An 8,473-nucleotide genomic window follows, 5' to 3' on the forward strand; every position below is an offset into this window, starting at 1 on the left:
CACCTTTTTGCCCATTTTCGATTATCCAGGAGTGACGCGCGGTGACGCGCTGCCAAAATGGCGACAGCCGGCTCCGCCCACTTTGAGCTTCAAAACCACTCTTCAGAAAACTACGGGTGACGTCACGGACACTACGTCCATGTTTTTATACAGTCTATGGTTGCAATCACCAACTATTAATGCTAGACACATAAAAGCTCCAAAATAATACATTCTTCTTAAGCATCTGAACTTAATATATAAACATTATCTTAAAAATTGTAATATTATTGGGTGTAGTTAAGACTCTGTAGTTCCTTAACTTTTCAGCTCCTGTGAGTTAGAATAAAGTTCCTCCTCTCCATCCATCTGGTTGGGTGTTTCAATCTGGTCATCTCCATCCTGAAGGACTTCCCTTTCCTTCCCATCTCCTCTCCTGTCCCTCTTGACCTCAGCGTAGTCTGTGTCTGTAGGTTCCCTCTTTCCCTCCTCAGGCGCTCTGTCCTTTAGAAGGGAATAGTCGATGCTGGCGTAGTCGACCTCTCCTGCTTCCATCCCAACTGCTTCGTCTACCTCTGCTCTGTCTGTCGGTTCAGCCGTGTTTGGGTTCCCTCCATTAAGCTGTCCACGAAGAGGTGTTTGCTCATTGGTTCCAGTCTGAGCTCCATCTGTCTGCACCATCTGATACATACAAAATATATCTTTATTCTTTTGACATTCATTTATGGCGGAGAAGTCATTAGAGGATTCTATCAAGTGTAATTTTTGAATATTCTCTGTTTTGCGTCATTCACATATGTTTTACTTTATTTAAATTACTATTATATACATAATTGTGAGCCCCATCATTGATGTTAAATCTTGTGTGACGTCATAAAATATAAATTTATATCAACTATTATTATGGCACTGGCTTTTGAGAAACAAAAAAAATCAAACGTGTTACGAATGATATTAGCTTGAGTAAACAATGACACAATTTTTCTTTCATAAAAGATGGTTAAAGTAATGCAATCCTCCAGAGTGACATTTTGACACAACAGCGTGAGATGTTTCCGTATGAGAGTGTGTTAAACTAAAAGCGATAGTTAAACTTTACAAAATGTAAATATTATACTATATACACATATTGGTTCATATATTCATATTCAATAATGCTTATTGATTCTGTTTTACCTCCAAATCGACTTTGGTGTCCGGATTTGCAGTTGGCACTTTGTGTTTGCCTCTGTTAAGAAAAGATTTTCAGCTGATGAGACATGGAGCAAACATATAAACGCTATAAACTATAAGGACAAATGTGGTTTGATGAAGTTTTATGCACCGTTTAGGAGAAGAAGGAAGTAAATGATAGGCCTACCTGTGGCAACACACCCAACAACACAAAACCATTGAGAAGATGAGCGCCGAACACACCATTCCCACCACAAATGTGAGTATCGTTGAGGCGTTCAAATTCTTAATGAAATCTTCTATACCTTGAATTTACACAGAATTGTTAGTAATATCTATAAACGTATATAGAAAATACCTGTTGTTCAGAGATGGGAGTATCAGATTTGTCCAAGTAGGACATGTTTCTGAAATCTTTTGTCTTAGAACAACATTTAACCCAATGTCTAACCATAAATTGCCTTTAAAATCAGAGAAAAGTGATAGTTTAATAAGAATTTTGTTCAGTCCTCAATGTCCAGCCCTGGTCCTAAACTTAACCATCTCCCAAACCTGCTCCTAATATCTGATTGGTTGACAGCAATGTTGTTCTAGAACCCGTAAAGATGTCAAACAAGGAAAATGTCCTAATTGGCAAAATCATAATTGCCCTGAAATAAACATACATTGTCTGCAGTATGTAAATTCTCAATATTACCTGTAGTTTTTGTGGTGTTGTTCAGTGGCATGTTTTCACTTCCAGGACTGAAGGACTTGTTCACTTTCAATTCATTTGTATCACCTAGCATGTGATGAATTTGATATTATAATTAGTAAAGACATATGTTTTGACTCTGCAAAGACGCAATGAACTTCCCAAATGTTTGAAGGATCTGTGTGTCGCAATTCAATATTTCAACAGTTGCCGACACATTTACACATTTTCATTTCGTAATTTGTAATGTTGTAAGACTGTGACATTGTTAGGTTATCAACATTTCATATGGAATCTGGTTCTACTTACGAATGACATCGATAGTGATGGATGCATTCAATGTCTTGTTCCCATATGTCCTCATACAGCTGTAAACCCCAGCATGCTGCTTTCCCACATTGGCAATTGTGAGATATTTTGTAGATGTTTGGTTCATGAATATATTTGTGATTCCACTGAAACTCCATACAGGATCAGATGATGGTGGGTGACTCTCAACAGTGCAGCTCAGGCTGAGAGTGTCACCTTCCGTCACTTTGTCATTACCCAGAATTTGAAAAGTCTGTACATCTGAAAACGAGGAATTTCATTGTTTTGACACCATATTGACTGGTATGCAAGAAATAAATCCTTTTAAATTCTACTTTTTGAATATCCCAGAAGAGTAGACGATGGAAGTCTTCTAAACTGAACATTTTGCTGCATTTCTGAATTTTACTTTATGTATTGGTCTAGTAGTAGTTCTAGTAGTTAAAATGTAAATTTGTAAACTCACACATGACTTCGAGGGTCCTACTTGTATTGATGTTTTTGCTTCCGTAGCTCACTTCACATGCTACAGTGGCATTGTGGAGGTCAGAGGTTGGACTTAAGGTCAACGTTGAGAGGTAAAGGCTTTTGGAGATGGTCAGAATGATGTTATCCTTTAGATCAGTGATGTTTTCCCCTCTTGTCTTGATCCACCATGTTATTTCAGGAGGAGTTTCAGGACAAGGAAAAGGAGCTGAACATGTCAGATTGGCCTCCTGTCCTTCACTGAGAAGAGGAACCTCCATTTTAGGCTCATCTGCAAGTAGAGGTACACAACAAATGTTATACATTGCCAACATTTACCAAAGTCTAAATAATTAATTGAGTCATTCTTTGAGTACAGATTCATATTATACAAATTAATTGCATGAAACTTAAATACTGAGACGAGAAAAAAAAACGGCTCATAACAATCTAGCACATCCATGTGTTAAAGTTGCTTTAAGAAATTATGTCCTAACATTTGACATTATGAAATCATTAAAACATCAGAAGTGTGCAGTGTGAGCTCTGAAATACAATAGAGAACTGAAAGAGAACATCAGACTAGACAAAAACGCAGGACCTGTTTAACATTGCCAAACATAAGTAAGCGTTACCTTGGATGGTGATCTTAACTCTGAGGTTATATGCGTTTCGACCAGACTCCTCCAGTCTGAGCATATATTCTTTTTTATCTTCTGCTCTTATGTTTTTCACGATGATGCTGCAGTTGTTTTTGGTCAGATCAGGTTCAAGCATCTCAATCCGTCCTGATTTAATTTCTTTCTTTTCCACTTTACCCCCTTTCACGCTTTCTTCTTTCACATTTCTTAAGTTGAATATTTCATTCTTGCAGTTACCTTTTTTATTACACTCATTCCACAGAACATTAATAGGTTTTGCTTCATCTGGATAAGTGAAGGTACATGAAATGAGAGCACATAATCCTGCAACTGCAGTAACTTCTGGTGGATTGAAGGTGATGTTCCAGTCATTGTTTTCTTGGCCTTGAATAAAACAAGCACTTTTTAAGCATTTTTAATAGAATCTACTTTTTAACATATTTAATATAAATATTTTAAGTTAAATGTAAAACAATAGAAACATCACAATGTAAGATGTATACCTGTACACAACATATTTAATCGTTTATAAAGTGTTTTGTGATCAGATCACCACATTGCATTTAGGCCTGTCTTTGATTAACTAATGGGACATACAACATAGTGTTGTAAAAATGCAATTATAAAACGGATAGTTCCGGTCCTTGATTCTGATTGGCTGAGCCATGTTCGAAGCTGTTGTAAATTACTCTACAAACATACACCTTTGTTTACGTTTGTGTGTTGCTTGGCAACCACTTTGTTGCAACCACAACCGATTCTGAGGAACTACATTGTTTGGCGGAAGAATAATGTTTTTATATCATTACACTTTATTTGCTCTGTTTTATTTTGTGAAAACTTACTACGTATATGGAATAACCGTTTTATAAAAACTCCGCTTCGCGTCGTGCCTAGCAACGCCCCTTAGCTCTTATAAATTCACTGTAAACCACGGCTTCTTGGGGCTTATTGCTTTAGTAAAGTTTTTACTGAGCTTTATTTTCACATTTTGTACATTTATTTCTTTGCACTTTAAAATTAATTTCTTAATTTCTGTTCAGTAGTCCCTATGACAGTTTAACTGTGTTGCTTTTAAATAAATGATAAAAAGCAGTTGTAAACATTTTATACAATACATACACTCATCTCTGTACCAATGAAATGTTCAACACTTTGTTTTACACAAATTATATGTAATATCTAATTAAATTTATTTGCACTGCAAAGTTTTCCTCGACTTCTTGTGATTTCAGGGCACGTGTGGATTTAGTGTGAGTTAAGGGCACTGAGCTTTGCCATTTTTCAGACCTGTCTTGCGCACTTGCTTCCTGTCATGTGCACACACTCTCAAGTGGCCAAGACCACTAGTGCAGGTATTGGGACAGGTGACAGGCCCTTTGTAGTGAAAATGCCATCCGTCCTAAATGCCCTGTGGAACGCAGTGAAGCTCCACCCACTCACCTCATGATACTGGTCATCAGCATCAAATGAAATGTAATGGTCCTTTTCATTAAACAATTTAAAGGGTGAATAAAGAACAAAGAAAAAATTGAGAATTAACTACAATTTATTATAAAGTAATGCATTTGAAAATCTTTATTTTACTAAAAGGCTTCCAGGAATGTCAAGTTATCACATTTATTAAATTCATTCACAATATGCACACATTCAGCTTCATCTTAATCTTATACCTAATGTGCCTAATATACTACTCGTATTTATCAAATGAAAACCCATACATTTCGATGTTCTGCACAGCTTCTCATGCGCATGGACTGTACAGTACGTCTGAGTGGTCTAAAATTCACTTTAGTCCTACTAACATCCTCTAAAACACAGAAAGGATGAAATTTGAACACTTTGAATTAATTCACATTGTTTATTTGTAAAAGAACATCTGAACAAGAAGAAAAATTCAGGAATGTCTTGGAAAAAAAAAAATATATATATATATATATATATATAATATTTTACAATTTCAAAATAATGTAATCTATATAACCTACCAGTCAAAAGTTTTTGAACAGTAAGATTTTTAATGTTTTTAAGAATTTGTAAAAGAACATCTGAACAAGAAGAAAAATTCAGGAATGTCTTGGAAAAAAAAAAATATATATATATATATATATATATAATATTTTACAATTTCAGAATAATCAAAATCCAACAATTAAAAAATAGCTTATAAGGAGTTCCTTAAAATCAAATGATTAATTTCACTCTTTCATACTATATGTCCTCATATTTTCTCCTGGAAAAACCTCCAGAACAACTTCAGTGTCTGTGTTTGTGGTCACCACTTCAATCTTGTCTTTGCTGGAAAAGATATTCAGGCAATAAGACAGAATCAAAGCAAATAGAGTAAATTATACTGAATGTCAGAGATTACAATAATGATTGTCTGTGTTTGTGGACAATAGTTGTTATGCTTTCACATCAACTAAAAGCCCAATGAAACAAAGCACATTTGAGCAGTGTGAGACATGTATACATTTTGTTGAATGTGTTGCACATTTGAGCATTTCAGTTATGGATTGTAGGTGATACCTTTTCCAAGACTCTTGACAGCACAAAACCACAGAGAAGATGACTGCTGAAATGGATATTCCTGTCAAACATGCTGTTATCATTTTGATGTCCACATGCATTTGAAAAGCTGCTTTATCTTGAATGTAAAATCAGAAGGAAATAATAGTTTCTTAAGAATATTGTTCAATCCCCAGTCCCGACTCCCAGCCCTAAGCCTAAACTTAACCCTCACCCTAAATATACTGAAATAAACACATATGGTGTTTGGTACATGTTTACGGTACATAACCACTCAGTGTTACATGTAGTTTCTCTGGTGACATTCAGTGGCTTCAGCATATTTTAACCTTCAGGACTGACAATCTTTTTTATTTTCATTTCATTTGTCTCAACTAGAATGTGATGAACCTGGTGTTATAATTCTGTGAGTCTGTTCATCAGAGAAGCATCAGCTGTAAAACTGATTTGAATCTTTAAGGACTCAGTTTGTATGTGATGGATATTTTTATTTATCACAGCGATACTTTACAGAATATCCTAGAACAGTTGTCTCATCGATTCATCTTCAATCCATTTGCAACACCTAGCACGTGATGAATGTGTCATTATAATTACTAAAGAAATATATTGAGAATTTCCCAAATGTTTTCAGGATCTTTTTGTCACAATTCAATATTCCAACCATTGCCGACACATTTTCATTTCGTAATTTGTAATGTTGTAAGACTGTGACATTGTTAGGTTATCAACATTTCATATGGAATCTGGTTCTACTTACGAATGACATCGATAGTGATGGATGCATTCAATGTCTCTGAGGTTATATGCGTTTCGACCAGACTCCTCCAGTCTGAGCATATATTCTTTTTTATCTTCTGCTCTTATGTTTTTCACGATGATGCTGCAGTTGTTTTTGGTCAGATCAGGTTCAAGCATCTCAATCCGTCCTGATTTAATTTCTTTCTTTTCCACTTTACCCCCTTTCACGCTTTCTTCTTTCACATTTCTTAAGTTGAATATTTCATTCTTGCAGTTACCTTTTTTATTACACTCATTCCACAGAACATTAATAGGTTTTGCTTCATCTGGATAAGTGAAGGTACATGAAATGAGAGCACATAATCCTGCAACTGCAGTAACTTCTGGTGGATTGAAGGTGATGTTCCAGTCATTGTTTTCTTGGCCTTGAATAAAACAAGCACTTTTTAAGCATTTTTAATAGAATCTACTTTTTAACATATTTAATATAAATATTTTAAGTTAAATGTAAAACAATAGAAACATCACAATATAAGATGTATACCTGTACACAACATATTTAATTTCAAAATAAAGAGGATTGTACAACTTGAGATGATCTGCATTTTAAATGTGTTCCACAAATCTGCACAGAAAAAAAAGAAAAAACCATTACTTTAGCATTTAGCATTTCTAAACAAACTATGCATTGCCTGCTATAGAACATATGGATATGGCACTAAAGAGAGAGAGAGCTTCTTACCGTTTTCTCAAGTCAACCCCTCCACAATGTTCTCAGAAGCTTTAGTTTTTCGAACTGCAGAAACAGCACACAAGTAACAGTGTATAAAATGCATCCTTCCTCTTGTCATGCGACTTCCTCTTTAAAATGCCTTATAAATGACTGCGTTTGCACCAGCATGCAGCTTGGTGTTTTTTGTATTTTAAAAATCAATATACACTGAACAAAATTATAAACGCAACACTTTTGTTTTTGCCCCCATTTTTCATGAGCTGAACTCAAAGATCTAAGACTTTTTCTATGTACACAAAAGGCCTATTTCTCTCAAATATTGTTCACAAATCTGTCTAAATCTGTGTTAGTGAGCACTTCTCCTTTGCCGAGATAATCCATCCACCTCACAGGTGTGGCATATCAAGATGCTGATTAGACAGCATGATTATTGCACAGGTGTGCCTTAGGCTGGCCACAATAAAAGGCCACTCTAAAATGTGCAGTTTTATCACACAGCACAATGCCACAGACATGCAAGTTTTGAGGGAGCGTGCAATTGGCAAGCTGACTGCAGGAATGTCCACCAGAGCTGTTGCCCGTGAAATGAATGTTCATTTCTCTACCATAAGCCATCTCCAAAGGCATTTCAGAGAATTTGGCAGTACATCCAACCGGCCTCACAACCGCAAACCACGTGCAACCACACCAGCCCAGGACCTCCACATCCAGCATCTTCACCTCCAAGATCGTCTGAGACCAGCCACCCGGACAGCTACTGCAACAATCGGTTTGCATAACCAAAGAATTTCTGCACAAACTGTCAGAAACAGTCTCAGGGAAGCTCATCAGCATGCTCGTCGTCCTCATCGAGGTCTCGACCTGACTGCAGTTCGTCGTCGTAACCGACTTGAGTGGGCTCAATGGCGTCTGGCACTTTGGAGAGGTGTTCTCTTCATGGATGAATCCCGGTTTTCACTGTACAGGGCAGATGGCAGACAGCGTCATCTAGATATGCCACACCTGTGAAGGTGGATGGATTATCTCAGCAAAGGAGAAGTGCTCACTAACACATATTTAGACAGATTTGTGAACAATATTTGAGAGAAATAGGCCTTTTGTGTACATAGAAAAAGTCTTAGATCTTTGAGTTCAGCTCATGATAAATGGGGGCAAAAACAAAAGTGTTGCATTTATAATTTTGTTCAGTGTACTTAGCGTAATATAGCA

General features: G+C 36.3%; 1 long non-coding RNA gene and 1 pseudogene across 1 annotated transcript; both read right to left on the bottom strand.

The window, feature by feature from the left end:
• Positions 1-3,778, bottom strand: part of LOC107741623 (uncharacterized) — a 25,359-nt pseudogene extending 21,581 nt beyond the window's left edge.
• A 1,658-nt stretch (positions 3,779-5,436) lies between these two features.
• LOC107741615 (uncharacterized) lies at positions 5,437-6,592 on the bottom strand. Its single transcript, XR_001640218.1, has 3 exons — positions 6,551-6,592; positions 5,791-5,908; positions 5,437-5,559 (listed from the first exon to the last, which is right to left on the bottom strand). It is a non-coding gene; the product is annotated as an uncharacterized LOC107741615 (long non-coding RNA).
• Between the last annotated feature and the right edge of the window lie 1,881 nt (positions 6,593-8,473).

This window comes from Sinocyclocheilus rhinocerous, unplaced genomic scaffold, assembly GCF_001515625.1.
Source record: "Sinocyclocheilus rhinocerous isolate Xijiao unplaced genomic scaffold, SAMN03320098_v1.1 scaffold466, whole genome shotgun sequence".
NCBI classification, from domain to species: domain Eukaryota; kingdom Metazoa; phylum Chordata; class Actinopteri; order Cypriniformes; family Cyprinidae; genus Sinocyclocheilus; species Sinocyclocheilus rhinocerous.